The sequence below is a fragment of the Myotis davidii genome, unplaced genomic scaffold, assembly GCF_000327345.1.
Source record: "Myotis davidii unplaced genomic scaffold, ASM32734v1 scaffold125, whole genome shotgun sequence".
Lineage (NCBI taxonomy): Eukaryota > Metazoa > Chordata > Mammalia > Chiroptera > Vespertilionidae > Myotis > Myotis davidii.
The window spans coordinates 429,361-445,304 of NW_006299390.1; the positions used below are offsets into that span (position 1 = coordinate 429,361).

Consider the following 15,944-nt stretch of genomic DNA (forward strand, 5'->3'; position numbering starts at 1 on the left):
ACAGGTCAGTACGTTCTCAGTCCAAAAGCTGTAAGAGGAAAACACACAGCTATCTGCCCAGCACGCACGTTCATGCAAGAACAGAGGCCCACATCTTACTCTGCAGATTTTAGCCTGCAGAGCACAGCTTCGGGGCGCCAGTTTTCAAGACTCGTCCTGCGCTGCTGGTGGAGAGGCTGCCAGATGCTCTGGAGGGCAGGATCCACACTTGCAAGTGCCTCATAAAGTCCCTGAGACATTGTTGGGACTCGTCTGAGGTTGTCAGGGGTGTGTGCTGATGGCTATTTTCCATAGAGATGGGAAGACACCGTGAGAATATGAAAGTCACACCTAACTGCTTACCAGCTCTACTCTGGGTAGCAGGCTCAGGGGCAGGACACTGAGGTTGGGATCTCGGGTCTCTACTCAGCCCACCTCAGTCCCACCTCTGACACAAGTAACCAAAGGGAGGAGGGGGAGGGCAAGTTTGGAGGCCTGGACCTGCCGCCTGGCGCAATATAGTCATAGTTACTCCAAGTCATAATGGGTCATTCCATCTGTGGGTGCGCGGGCAGTGTTTCAGGGGAGCCAGTGGAGTATAACAATAGTCGCGGGACTCAAAGCACCTTCAGATCAATTAGAGAAATAGGTGCCCTCGTGTCCAACAACTAGGGATCTAGGACCAGGCGCTGGGATAGTATGTCGTTACAAAGACAGATGTTGTGCCCTGACCAGTTTGGCCCAGTGGTTAGAGCGTTGGCCTGCGGACTCAAGGGTCCCAGGTTCGATTCCGGTCAAGGGCATGTACCTTGGTTGCGGGCACATACCCAGTGGGGGGTGTGCAGGAGGCAGCTGATCGATGTTTCTCTCTCATCGATGTTTCTAACTCTCTATCCCTCTCCCTTCCTCTCTGTAAGAAATCAATAAAATATATTTAAAAAACAAAACAAAACAAAAACAAAAAACAAAGACAGATGTCGTTGTGGGCTGAGGTAAAGGAGTCCCCGGAGAGGACCTTGAGAGATGAATGGAACTGGGAAAGGATAAGGATGATAGGAGATGTGGTACTCCGAGATGTCCATGTCCTCATCTCTGTAACCTATGAATATGTAAAATGCTAAAAATGTGACCAAATTGAGGATATTGAGGTGGGGACATTTTCCTGGGTTATCTGAAGGTGCCCAATATAAGAGGGTCCTTATAAGAGGGAGGCAGGAGAATCAGCGAGAGGAGAGGAGATAGGACAACAGAAGCAAGAGATGGGAGTGGAGCAAGGAAGGGACAATGGAATGCAGGCATCCTTCTCTGAGCGGACAAAGGCAAGGAAATGGATTCTCCCCTCAGAGTCTCCCCAGAAGAAACCAGACCTGCTGACACCTTGACTTTAGCTAATGAGACTGATTTTGAACTTTGACCCCCTTAACAGTGAGATAATAAGCGTGTGGTAGTTTGTTACAACGGCGATAGGAGACTAATGGGGGGAGGGGTGATTCAATTTGGAAAAGCAGCAAGATGAGCAACCCAAAAGGCAGTGACTCTGCGTGACAATAAACCCCCAGTCCCAATACTGGAGAAGGATGAAAAGTGTGATGCCATGACCCGTTAGTTTGCTAGGGCTGCCATACCAAAGCACTACAGATTGAACAGCTGCAACAACAGGAACGCACTGTCATACAGTTCGGGAGGCTACAAGTCCAAGATCAAGTTGGCAGGGCCGTGCCTCCTCTGAAGGCAGTGGAGAAGCCCCTAGTCCAGGATAAGTAGGTAAGTGGAAAGCTTTGAGAAAGGTACTCCCAGAGGTTGTGCCGACCGCTCAGCCCCGCCCAGATTGGGGGGTTAAAGCTGGCCTGCCCTCCAAAGACTAAGCCTGTGCTCTCATCCCCGCATTCCACCCGTCGCAGAGCTCAGTCACCACGTGGGCCGCGGCAAGCTGGTTTTCCTACCCCTACCTCCACGGTGTCCTTGATCATTTCCTTTCAAGGGAACTAAAAGAATAGTGATTTATGTCATCTTATTTTTAAAAATAGGTTGCCTCGAGTTGTTGTTTTAACCCCCCAAAATAAAAATAGATGGATAGTCAATTACTAAATACTTATTCAGAGTGCTTGATACTCAAACGCCCTTGTTATCCAGTACAGGATAAGAGAAGCATTCATTAAATAAAAACTGAGAGTGCGTTGTGCGCCAGGCACTGTATTAGGCACTGGGAACCCAGCAAGGATGAACTAGGCATAATCCATGTCCTCAAAGGATTTCCGGACTTAGGTATGAAGGCATAAGAAGAGTCACCACTCACCACACAGATGGCACATGCTACAGTGGACACACCTACAGGGTGTTTCATGTGTCCCCTGAGGGACCCAGCCTGGATGGAGCGTTAGGAAGTGTCCTGGAGCAGATACTGGGACATTCGTGGCATTAAGCAGATTAAGGGAGTCTTAGTCCATTCCGACTGTCATAACAAAGTACCACAGACTGGGTGGCTTATAAACAACAGCACTTTATTTCTCACAATTCTGCAAGCTGGGAGTCCAAGAGCAGGGTGCCAGCATGGCTGGGTTCTGGTGAAAACGCTCCTTCCCGCTTCAGACTGGAGGGCTCTCTGTGGGGGCTCTTTTAGGAGGGCACTAATCCCATTCATGAAGGTCCCACCCTCTTGACCTGAGCACCTCCCAAAGGCCCCACCTCCTAATGCCATCATCTTTGGAGCTAGGATTTCAGCGTATGAAGTTGGAGATAACCCAGAAATTCAGATCACAGCGACGGGCTAACAGACTTCTCCCGAGAAGGGCCAGATGGTGACTGTTCTTGGCCTTGCAGGTGGCCTGTTCTCTTTCCTGGCTTCTCAGCTGTCATTGTAGTGTAGTCCTGGCAACTGTAGACGATATGCCAATGATCAATGTGGATATTTCAACTACACATTATTCATAAACACTGAAATGTACATTTTATATCATTGTCAGGTGTCACAAAATATTTTTTTTTAATATTTTTTTATATGTTTTAACCTTAAAAGCCAGTCTTAGCTGGTCGGCCATTACTAAGCAGGTGGTGGGACAGACTGGGCCCTGAGCTAGATGGGGAAGTGAGGAAAGCCAGAGTGAAGAGGAAACAGCTTGGGAGAGAGGCACATAGGCAAATTCAGGAACTACGAGCAGTTGTTAAAGATTAATTTTTTTAAAAGTTGAAATCATGAGTCTCATGCAAATATAAGCAAACGTGTGCCAAAGATTTAATTTTTTAAATTTTTTTTTGAAAAGGGTTATAACATATGATGGCAGGTACCAACTCCCTAATGGGTATAAGGAAAGATGCCAGACAACCCATCCCATCTAGGAGCTGGGGAGGGTACGTATCTGACCTGGACATTAGGGGGCGGGTGCACTCACCACCCTCAGCAGTGAATCAAGACCAGCAGCTTCTCTCTGAGAACTCTGCACCAGGAAGACAGCTGTCAGGCTGTATCTCTAGTCTCGGACAAAGATTTTACTTATTAATGAACGAGAGAACCAGTAGAACATAACTACTCTGAAGGAAACGTTTTAAGACACACACATATAAGCTATCAGAAATGCTGGGGTCAGTTGGTCGATGTCCGTAAGGCAATGGCCAATCGTGTCTCCACAGGACACAGTGTGCACTTCTGTGGACAAGAGTCATTTGCATTATCATCAGTGTTCTAAGACTTAGAGTGCGACATAGCTGAAAGAGCGAGATAACCAGGAAGATGCACTGCACAGGAAGCCAGTCTTTTTTTCTCTCATTTCGAAGACTTTCACAGTTTTCCTGGCACAGTTCAGCTGATTGGAGGGGAGGGCTCTGGGAGGATTGTTGTATGGTAGGTATCAAAACCTGGTCTAATTTATTATTTCTGCTTCTTATGAAATCAGTTCATTTCAGGGAAATTAGAGGAACTACTAATGTCTGTGTAACCATGGGCAAGTTACTTAACTGCTTTGTGCCTCCGTTTCCTCAGCTGCAAGATGAGAATAACTTGGTACCTACCTCACAAGGTGGATGTGGGAATTAAATGAGGGAGTATGCCCCATTTGCTACAGAATACTTCCATTTCTCTGGACTCACTGACACCTCAAAGTGTGCTAGTGTGACAGTGCCACAAAAGTGCCACAGCAAAGAATGAAACACCAGGAATGTGGCCAGGCATCATGGGCTGTTAGAGTGGCAAAGAGGCAGATGCTGTGGAGCCACGTGTGGTTTGAGCTGAATCATTTCACTGTAGGTTTTGGTTTCCTCACCTTGAGGGCAAAGAGAACTATAATTATCCATGACTCTTTGTTAACACTTTTTACTTAGAAATGACACAGCTTGCCCAGCCGGAGTGGCTCAGTGGTGAGCGCTGACCTCTGAACCAGGAGATCATGGTTCGATTCCTGGTCAGGGCATATGCCTGGGTTGTGGGCTTGATCCCCAGTGTGAGGTGTGCCAGGAAGCCTCAGGTCCCAGTCCCTCTGGCTGTATGAATTGTTCCATCCTCCTCTGTAAGGAAAGGCACTAGGAAAGTTGGTTATAAAAGAAACTGAAGGGTAAATCGACCAGAGTTCTCTCCAGGCGCCCACCAGCCCTTGCAGCTTTGACAGCAGGTGTCAGCTCAGCAAGCACTGACCTTAGGTCATTCAGATTCCCCGAATCTTATTAACAGCTGGTTGGCTGTGCTTAGTGACCCTCCACGCACCCCGTCAGGACTTGCAAGCCCCCTGGCGCCCAGTGAAGACTGCTGAGCCCTCATGAAATCTCCTGGAGTCCAGACAAGCCTCGGTGGGTGCTGCTTCCTCAGCCCGGCTGTTAGGTGGACCCCCGAGGGGGACAGGCCCGGGGTCACAGCTGGACAAGGGTCACCAAGGAATGCTGGTTGAGATAAGGCTGCCATCTCTTGTTTTCTTTTCCAAAAAGAAAATAGCTTGATTGCTTTTCCTGAACAATAATAAATGCTCATTTCTTCCCAGGCTGCCTATGTAGGGGTATGAAACTTTCACTTCTCCCATATTTGAGTTCAACTAAATGCATGGAAGTGTGCACTTAAAACAAGTGGATTTTAAAATAATAATAATAATAATAATAATAGAAAGGAAGACCTAATGCCTTTGGTCTTCCTTTCATGTGTCCCCTGAGGAACCCAGCTTGGACTCCTAGCTTGCAGGGAGTTATTTCTATAATAATAGAAAGGACTTTATGGTATGTAAATGACACCTAAAGGAATTTGCCGGTTTTGTGACTAAGAAGTGGAGCGGGGACTCCGTACTGCTGACCGGGGCCTGGGCCTGCCCTTCCTCTCTTCCTCAGATGAGGGAGCGAGCAAGAACGAGAGTAAAGGAGGGATCGGGAAAGACGTTCACAGAAAGACTAGGCTTTCAGGTGATTTTTATTTTCTTCATGTAAATGAGCATTTATTATCATTCAGGAAAAGCAATAAAGCTATTTTCTTCTTGGAAAAGAAAACAAGTGATGCCAAGACCTCTGTGAAGAAGAGCTCGCCCTAGCTGGGTTGGCTCAGTGGGCAGAGCGTCGGCCTGCGGACTGAAGGGTCCTGGGTCCAATTCCGGTCAAGAGCATATACTCTCTGGCCTTGTCCAGGTGTGTGCGGGAGGCAACCAATCGATGTGTCTCCCTCACACCAATGCGTCTCCCTTTCTGTCTCTCCTCCTCCCTTCCACTCTCTCTGCAAATCAATGGGAAAATATCCTCCGGTGTGGTAGATTTCATGAAATGATTGAATCGACACCCCTTCCCCTGGGAACTGAGCTTCAGGCCACTTCACAATGGACATTCCCTTTCGCTTAGAGTCTAAGCCAGTGATGGCGAACCTATGACACGCGTGTCAGAGGTGACACGCGAACTCATTTTTTTGGTTGATTTTTATTGTTAAATGGCATTTAAATATATAAAATAAATATCAAAAATATGTCTTTGTTTTACTATGGTTGCAAATATCAAAAAATTTCTATATGTGACACAGCACCAGAGTTAGGTTAGGGTTTTTCAAAATGCTGGCACGCCGAGCTCAAAAGGTTTGCCATCACTGGTCTAAGCCAAAGACCATTATCTCTCCCTTGTGGACATTCCCAGGGTCTGGACCTGCACAGAGAATTCTCTGCCCAGAAAAAGCCCGCCTAGAGTCCTTTAAAAACCTCTAACTCCCCATCTTTGGGTGCTGGCGCCATTTGGGGGCTCAGCCCATCTGGTATCCAGATGACCTAATAAATTTATAATCCCTTACCATTTTGGCCTCGTGCGTTCCTCCTTTGGTGATCCTACCAGGGTGAGGATTAATAACAAAAAAGAGCTATACTGAGGGACTGCTTCAAATTAACTGGCAGACTAACTTTTTGATTTAATGGACAAATTATTGTTCTTAAAAAATACCTCCGCTCTGACAACACTCTAACCATAAACTTAATCCTAAGAGGTAAATAATTAAGCCATTCTGAGATGAAGGCATATAGCCTAAGAATATGCCATCAATTAACAGGAAAATAGCCACCTATTTTCACCTATACATGGTTATTTGAAGGCAAATTTCTGAAATTTGAACAGTGTTGTCACTTTAATTATAGTTTTTAATTATAATTTTTATTATAAAATTGGAGATACAGATATTAGGAAGAAACCCCTCAAGATACAATAAAACCACTCAAAAAATACAGCAAGCCTTTTAAATGTATATATTTAAATAATGTCTTTTATGAAATTCCAATGTTTGAGATAACTTTAAATACATGCAAATATTTAGTGTGTAGGGTTTTATATTTTGCATAATAATTTAAAAGGCTTCAGGGGAAATAGTATTCGATTAATAAAGCAGATCACAAACTGATCAAATAACAAACTGGAAAGTCCCTCCATTAAGTCCCTCCATTTTGCTTAAGCTCCCCAATTGGAATTTCTACCTAAAAACCAAATGCTACGCTTTGGTCTCCTGCCACCTGGTGCTGTATGGAAGCTGTTGGTTTGTAAAAAGAAATGAAACAAGTGAGTTCAGCTGATACTGACTGCAGGCGTCCTCTCTGCTCAGCCCTGAAATGGGAAAGAGATGATGCTAGTCCTCTAGGAGTTTGCTGTCCAGTGTGCCTGCAGGGAACAAAATTAAAACCAACCGTGGCATCAATTTAAGATATAGCAATAAATAAAAACATGCAATTATATAACAAGTAAGAACCTTTGAAAAAACACTTTAGAAAGAGCTGAAAAGCCTATAAAATTAGTGTTTGGGGAACATTTGTTGAATCTATTCCCTAATCTGATACATACCTAGGTTGTGGGTTCAATTCCCAGCCAGGGCATGTAAGGGAGGCAACTGTTCAGTATCTCTCTCTCTCTCTCTCTCTCTCTCTCTCTCTCTCTCTCTCTTTTCTCTCTTTCTCTTCTTCGCTCTCTCTCAAATCAATACATAAACTTAAACAAACATCAATGACGGGAGGTTGGCCGGCTGCTGGCCATAGGAGGTTGGCTGTGGGGGCCTGCCGACTGAAGAGTTTGAGGTTTGATTCCCAGTCAATGCACATGCCCCGGTTGTGGGCTCAATCCCCAGTGTGGGGCCTGCAGCAGGCCCTATCAATTATTCTCTCTCATCACTGATGTTTCTGTCTCTCTTTCCCACTCTGAAATCAATAATTTTTTTTAAAAGAGAGAATGGTGTATTCAGGGACTGAATATGTAGAGCATAGCTCTCACGGAGAGTGTGGGAGAGATGTTGCAGCCAGATTATAAACAGGTTTTGTTATGCACACTAAGAAAATCTGGGCCTGTAAGTGAAAGGGAGCCAATGAAGGTTTGTAAGCAAAACAATTTCACAAGTATAAGTGTGACAATGAGGAGAATAGCTCAGAAGGAACCAGGACAAGATTTAGGAGGCAGCTGGAGTCTGCGTTAGAAATGATGGCAGCCCCAACAGACATGTTGATGTAAGGCTACAGAACACAGAGCAAGTGGAGTGAGAAGGCTGACTTAGGGTTCAGAAGCTGGGGGTTGCCCTCATAGCAGCATTCGATGATCTCGTCTTGGGAAAGCTAAGGTAAGAGTCAATCTGAAAATGTAATGACTTAAAACGTTCTGCTTTAAGTAATTAGGGTAATACAACTTTTTGGTCATCAAGTCCCGGCCATGAAATATTAAATTTGGTTTTTCTAAGCAAAATAAAACAGTTCAGTCAATACTATTTAGCTTCTTTCTCCAACCTCCTCCCTTCCTCCGATCCAGCCCACCCCCTACTGTTCCTGAAAGGATCCTAAGCTTAAACAAGCCAGTGAAAGGTGAGACCTTCTGACTAACAAACAATCTTGAGTAGAAACGTGAGAATCTGGTGGTGTTTCCAACAGAAGGGAACAAAGAAGGAAGCACCAGGGGGACTGAGGCTTTACCTCTCTGTTGGGTGATGCTCGGAGACCCAGGCTGAGCCCAGCAGCTTCTCTCTGAAAGGACACTATGGTCCCTTTTGTGGGGTACTCTCCGTGTCCCCCCTGCTGCTGGTGGAGGTGGCTTCCTGGGATGCCGTTGGAATAAGAATTTCTGGAAGCCCCATGGGAGGGTGAGGTATCGTGGAAAGTTTAATTTCTGTGGAATTAAACCCATGAATTTCCAAGGTCACCTCCCCCTCCGCCCAGTCCAGGAAAAAGTCCCATTTTTGTCTTCAGCGCAGCTAGACACAGAGCCACTGCCCAGAGTTTCCACTCCATATTCGCACAGCTCCGTCCAGCATCTGGGTAGGTTGGCTTGTGTTCCCAGCTGCAGCCCATTGTGTGTGGGGTCTGCATGGCCAAAGGCCGTGTGGCTTCTAGGTCCGCATGGCTATGGAGGGAACACAGGAGTGCAAGGAGGGAGCAAAGCAAGAGGAAAGGGAGGGAGAGAGAGAGAGAGAGAGAGAGAGAGAGAGAGAGAGAGAGAGAGAATATGAATGAATGCTTTTGTCTGGGGATTTTGTGTTTCCAAGTTTTCGCAGGCTTGCATGGGCTCCAGGCCTCTGGCAATTATCTTTGTTCCCAGGTTAGACTGACAGACAAGCGCCTTCTCTACGTCACCCCACCTTTACTGCATGTGTCCATCTTCCCCTTTGTTGGACCTCTTCCCCCAGTGGTTTGCAGGAATTGCAGTGGTTCCCTGGGGAGTGAAAAGTTGCAGCTTCCTGGTGAAGCTGCCCAGATGACTATGCTTATATTGTCTGGCCTTCCCTTTGCTTTCTTCCTAATATTAATATTAAGAACTGGCTAATTACAATGTGACACCAGTTCCAGCAAGCCACGGTCCAAGGAAAGTCACTAATACTGCACCAAGCACCAGCCTATGCTGGGAAGAACACAGGGACTTCGGGGGAAGCAGCCGAAGAAATAGTCAAGGCCACTTCCCCCTTTGTCACTGAACCCCATCAATGGTTTAGGGAGGCCAGGCTCAGAGATTCTGATTGTGTGTCTCAGGGGAATGAGAGGGGAAGAGAGAGATTAAGCATAGCTGAGGTCTGACTTGAGCAAACGAGTGGGTAAAGATGTCATGAACTGAGATGGTATGGAAATGAGAGAGATGGACAGGTTGGAACGACTGTGAACAGTGTATGCTTGAGGTGCTGGTGAGTCATCCGGATAGAGATTCAATCAGCAGTTGAAACATGAAATCAAAGTTCAGGAAGCAGGTGGGGTTAGAGTTGGAGAAAGAAGTGGTTTAAATTAAATAACCCAAATGAGTTGCCTGAGGAATACACACAGAAAGAGAAGGAGACGGTCAGGTGACAGCTGAGGAAACACCAGTGCTCATGGGGAAGGTAGAAGAAGAGAGTATTTTCTGCTTCATCTCCTTGGTATCTGAAAATATAAACAACTTTGTTTGCTTGGTGACTTTCTGATCTATTCGAATCCAATTAAATAACGGAGAAATAAAACCTATCACCCCAATCTAGTAAGTACCTAATAGTATCGTTTCCAGAACTTCACATTATAGCTTGCACTACCAAAGTATCCGGGTAATGGTGAAAACAGAGACACGTTTTCCAAGACTGAGTGAATCCTGAAAGACTGGCCTTTTCCATCCTGAGGACGAACCCATGTTGTGCTGCAGCAACAATTATAGGCAAGGACTGCAGCGTCCTTGGCCCAGCCACAATTATTCTAGCCTCTGGAACTTCTCATTTCTTTCTTTTTTCGTATTTTCTGTTTGGTATGAGCCATTTCTCCCTTCTTTGACAGATGCCAATATAAATCAATGAAACAAGTTAGTTAATGTTGTCTCTGTAGAGATGTTTACCGCTCACATTCTAGAAGCCAAAATATGCCATGGACTGTCTCGCTCTTCCTCTGTAAGTTTCATCAGACACAAGATTCCTTTCTGAAGGTAAAGCTGGATGATCAAGCAAAAGACTCTACAAGTTAGTGAATCATGAAAATGCCTGCATGTATCACTCTTTTCCAGGTTGAGAGTGTGCTTTATAAAAGTATTATTATTGCAAGTAGGAAGGAAAATGTGTTCGAATAGGCCCATAATTTTCACCCACGTGAACTTAGAGCATCTCCCCAAACAATTCATTCCTTGAGAGGGCGTTGCACCTCTGTGGCTTTTGTGAGCACAATGTAAGCTTTGATTCTCTGCGAGTCTGCCTCCTGAATTTCACACTGTAGGAGCAACAAATCACTTAAATCTTGGTTAAATATTTGGCAGGAATGTTGCAATTTGGGGCTGTGGTCCCTGATTGCACTCCCCACAGTCATTTTCAGAAGTTTGGCACATAAATACCGTTTGCTGTAAAATTGAGCTCTCTTTACGTGTGTGTGTGTGTGTGTGTGTGTGTGTAAGTCAGTCAAAACCTAAGGCAAGTAACTTTACAAATCACCTTTTTTGGCAAGTTTTGGAATACCTCTCTCTTTTTTCCCTACCCTCAGATGCCTCAGGGAAAACATTTTCTACTTAAATTGACTCTCACTTTCAGGTGTGCCTTTACATGCCCTGCCTGCTGCCTGCGCCTCTCAACAGACTCTCAAATCCTGGTAAGTTTCACCTTCGATCTCACTGGCAAGTTGGCATTTTTTGGATTAAGTGAAGGTATCAGCAAGCTCAGAATTTGTTGGGTATGTGGGGAAGCAGCATAGACTATAATATATCAGAGCATAGAGTATAATCATTGTTTTTACAGAAGGATCAATAATCAGACATGCATATATCATACAATACCCAATGGGAAGAGTGGAAGCTTAGTGCCCAGTGGGATGCAGCCAATGACCTGAAGTTCTCTGTTCCTTGAAGGAAGCACAAAATGAAATGTTGAGCTGCACCATTTAAAATTGTGTATTAGGTAAATGCTTATTTCACTATGGTGATACAACTTGTGACAAGTTAGAAAAAAATTCAAATTCTATAGAACTGTACGTGTCTTCAAAATGTTTCTGTTAATATCCTTGGTGTGTGTAAATACTGTGTTAAAAAAAACACACATACTTTCTGCTGTAACTGAAAGGAAATAAGCTTTATAGCTTCCAGTTCTGCATTCCTCTCTGTGATGCAATTTAGGCAACACAGCTGAAATATCTAATGTTTCCTGATGCAAAGTGGAAAAAGATATTACACAAATAAGGGAAAGTTAAACATAACTTCGTTGACTGAGCACAGCCTGCAAGTGAGGGCAAATGAAGTAATGTTAGTGAACAGTCAGTAAATTAAAATCAATTAGCCACGCCAGAAAGTTAGATATTTTATTGTCTATTGCCACCCTTCACACATTGTGAGACCTTTATTGCAACACAATATATTTTAAGACCTGTGTCCTCCAGCACCATTCATTAAACCAGGGGTCCTCAAACTACGGCCTGCGGGCCACAGGCAAATACCAAATATTGTATTTGTTCCCGTTTTGTTTTTTTACTTCAAAATAAATTAGGTGCAGTGTGCATAGGAATTTGTTCATAGTTTTTTAAAAAACTATAGTCCTGCCCTCCAACCGTCTGAGGGACAGTGAACTGGCCCCCTGTTTAAAAAGTTTGAGGACCCCTGCATTAACCAATGACCAAAGTACATCCACATGCTTCTCATCCAAAGAGAAGGTAATAGTATATTTATTCATCCCAATTACTTTCACAGGCGTCACTTAAACTCACCAGTACATTTAGCCAGAAAACATTTCACGCAGCCCCTGTGAGGCTTTGCAAATGTCAGCTCTGATAAACCAGCCTGAAAAGCAGCACCAACTAAACGGGCAGCTCGAGGAAGGATGGTGTGGAGGGGATTACCACGGCACCCTCGCCTGTGCGTTACATGCCACTGTGGGCTCCATAAAGTCCTAAAAAATTAGGACTATTGATAATAGAACTCCTAAAAGTTGCCAGACTTACCGTAAGACTCGTGTAGTTTGGGGCTCAGCTCACCTGAAATGGGAAACAGAAAACAGGGAGTGAGACTAGAGCTGAGCAATTTATAGAAACAGAGGGTGGGATGCAGGCCCTGGCTCAGGGCGCGGAAGCCACCTGCAGTTTTTCAGACTCAGCACGGTTGATATTTGGGGCAGGATAATTCTGTGTCACAGGGCTGGGGTTGTCCTATGCATTGGAAGATATTGATTTCGGGGCATCCCTAGCCCCTACCCACTAGGTGTCAACAGTATCCCTCTCCCCTATTGTGACAGCCAGACATGTCTACAGGTGTTGCCAAATGTTCTCTGCAAGGCAAACCAACCCATTGAAAACCAGTGCACAACACTTTTCTGAGAAGCAGAAAAGCTGATCTGGGCCTAGGATTTGCAGCGTAATTACAGGGATCAGCCATAATCCACATTCACTCAGAAAGAAGTCAAGGGTTTATTTGCAGTGGGACGTAGAAAAGTAAGAAAAGCGGGCATGAGTTAAATCGCTTTACCACATTTTACTGGATCATTTCAGGAAGAATACTTTTAGCAGCCTGAATTAACCAGAATTAACCCACCTCTTCAGTGGCTGTGCCTCAGGCTTTCAGAGATAGCTGGATTAAAGGATTTTAAATCCCAATGTTCAATGGGGCCACTTGCATTCTTTAGGGGAAGGAAGAAAGCTAGGGAGCCCAGCGCTTCCCACCTTCTAAATGGGCCCTGCAGAAGTCCCTGGTGTCATCGCTTAGAACCACAGGCCAGTGCTTCTGACCTGAAAGCTGTGACTCCTTCACAGGATGTGGTTCAGGATCTTTGCAGAAAGCCTAGTTCTAAGTGAAGACAATACTGGGAATGAAGCCCACCATAGAATGTCTTCCAGCTATGATATAAAAAAATTAGGACTATTGATGGGTGGTTATCTCTATAACCCTCTTTGCCTCCCAAGCAATTTCTATTACAATATTGAAATTTTCAGATTTAAAGACAGCCCAGTTTCACACTGGGGCTCTGGAAAGCAAATATATATATGAAATAGGGAAAATGTTAAGGACTAAAAGCCAGAGACTAGGCCATGAGGGAAGAGGCAGGTAAAAGGTCAGCACCAGGGAACAACCAGGACTGGCAATTGATACAGAGATCTCAAAACAAAGGTTACAACAACCCCAGCAGGAAAGGGTGCCTCCAGGGCATAGCTGAGACTTTCAAGTGGGGGTGGATTAAGTAAGGTTAGTGGAATAGCCAGTAAATAAAAGTCAAGCTATAATGCTATGCTGCAATTAGTGTCAAGGTTAGACACTGGTGTATTTTAACGCACACACACACAAACGCAAACTACAATTAATTCAAGTCAAATGTTTTAAAAAATATTTTTCTAAGTACTTATTTAAAAATATATTTCTTGTTAAGAGTATCATGGATATCCCCCTTTTTCTCCCATTGCCCCCTCCATCTGGTTCCCACCCCACCCCAGGCCTTCACCACCCTATTGTTTATGTCTGTAGGAAATGCATATATGCATTTTTTTTTGTTAATCTCTTCCCACCCACCCTTCCCCTTTCCTTCTGAGATTTTTCAGTCTGTTCCATGTTTCCATACCTCTGGTTCTATTTAATTCATCAGTTCATTTTATTCATTAGATTCCTTGTTCATTTATTTTGATTTTTGTATTCAATTGTCGATAGATATTTGTTATTGCCAATTTTTGTTCATATTTCTCCTCCTCCTCCTCCTCCTCAGTGGAAGAGAGAGGGAAAGACAGAGAGAAACATAGATGTGAGAGAAACACATTGATTGGTTGCCGCCCACATAAGCCTGACCAGAGCCTGGGCCAGGGGGGAGCCTGCAACCAAGGCATGTGCCCTTAACTTGAATTGAACCCAGGGCCCTTTGCTCTGCAGTCCAATGCTCTGTCCACTGAGCCAAACCGACTAGGGCTCCCTTTAGCTTTTTCTTGTCTGTGAAGCTCTTTATCTGACCTTCAATTTTAAATAATAGCTTTGCTGGGTAGAGTAATCTTGGATGTAGGTCCTTGCTATTCATCACTTTGAATATTTCTTGCCACTCTCTCTGGCATGCAAAGTTTCTGTTGAGAAATTGGCTGAGAGTTGTATGGGCTCTTCCTTAGAGGTAACTAACTGCTTTTCTCTTGCTGCTTTTAAGATTCTCTTTGTCTTTAACCCTTGGCATTTTCATTATGGTGTGTCTTGTGTGGCCTCTTTGAATTCCTCTTTGTTTGGGATTCTATACTTCCTGGACTTGTAAACTATTTCTTTCACCAGGTAGGGGAAGTTTTCTGTCATTATTTCTTCAAATAGGTTTTCAATATCTTGCTCTCTCTCTTCTCCTCTGGCACCCATATAATGTGAAAGTAGGTTGGAAGAAGGGGAGGATCAAATCAGCAATTTAGAAAACAAGATGAAAAAACAACAACAATCAGAGCAGCAAAGAGAAAAAATAATTTTAAAAAATGAGGATAGTTTAAGGAAAATTTTGGATAACACGAAGTGTAATAACATCTGCATCATAGGGGTACCAGAAGGAGAAGAGCGAGAGCAAGGAATAGAGAACTTATTTGAAGAACTAGTGAGTAAAATCTTCCTTAACCTGGTGAAAGACACAGAAGGTAAAAGACAGACAAGTCCAGGAAGCACAGAGTCCCAAACAAGATGGACCCAAAGAGGCCCACATCAAGACACATCATAATTAAAATATCCAAGGTTTTTATCAAAAATAGACCCAGAGACATAGAAGCAGGAACAGATTGTTGAACCTGAGAGGGAAGGCAGGGCAGGGTGGGTGGGAAGAGGTCAACCAGTGAGCCTGTATGCATATATGCATAACATGTGGACACAGACAATGGGGTGGTGAAGGCCTGGGGGAGCAGGGGGGTGATGGGAGCAGGCTGGAAGAGGTTAATAAGGGGGTAAAAGTGGACCTATGTAACGCTTTCAATAATAAAGATTTTTTAAAAAATTAAAATAAAAAATAAACATATTAAATGCCCAAGGTTAAAGACAAAGTGAGAATCTTAAAAGCAAGAGAAAGTCAGTTAGCTACTTACAAGAGAGCTCCCATAAGACTGTCACCTATCTTTTCAACAGAAACATTTCAGGCCAGAAGGGATTAGCATGAAATATTTAAAGTGATGAAAAGCAATGACCTATGACCAAGGCTATTTTACCCACTAAGGCTATCATTTAAAATTGAAAGAGAAATAAAGAACTTTCCAGGCAAGAAAAAATGATAGTTTGTTATCACCAAATCAGTATTATAAGAAATGTTAAAGGGCTTGGAAAAAGAGGAGGAGGAGGAGGAGGAGGAGGAAGAAGAAGGAGGAGGAGGAGGAAGAGGAAGAGGAGGAGAAACAAATAGAGGAACATAGTTAAAAAAATAAAATGGCAATAAGTATATACCTATCAGTAATCACTTTAAATTGTAAATGGCTTAAGTGCTCCAACCAAAAGACATAGGTAGCTGAAAGGATAAGAAAACAAGGCCCATACATATGCTGTCTGCAAGAGACCCACCTCAGAATGAAAGATACACATGGACTAAAAGTAAAGTGATGGAAAAATATATTTTATGAAAATAGAGAGGAAAAAAAGAAAGCTGGAGTTTGGTAATTTGCATTTTTTTT

General features: G+C 44.0%; 1 protein-coding gene across 1 annotated transcript in view; it reads left to right on the forward strand.

Annotated features, from left to right (window-relative positions):
* Positions 1 to 10,913: 10,913 nt before the first annotated feature.
* LAMB4 (laminin subunit beta 4) overlaps positions 10,914 to 15,944 on the forward strand; it is a 97,611-nt gene continuing 92,580 nt past the window's right edge. The window contains 1 exon segment of the mRNA XM_006774858.2: positions 10,914 to 10,961. The gene's annotated coding sequence lies outside the window, so the exon portion shown is untranslated.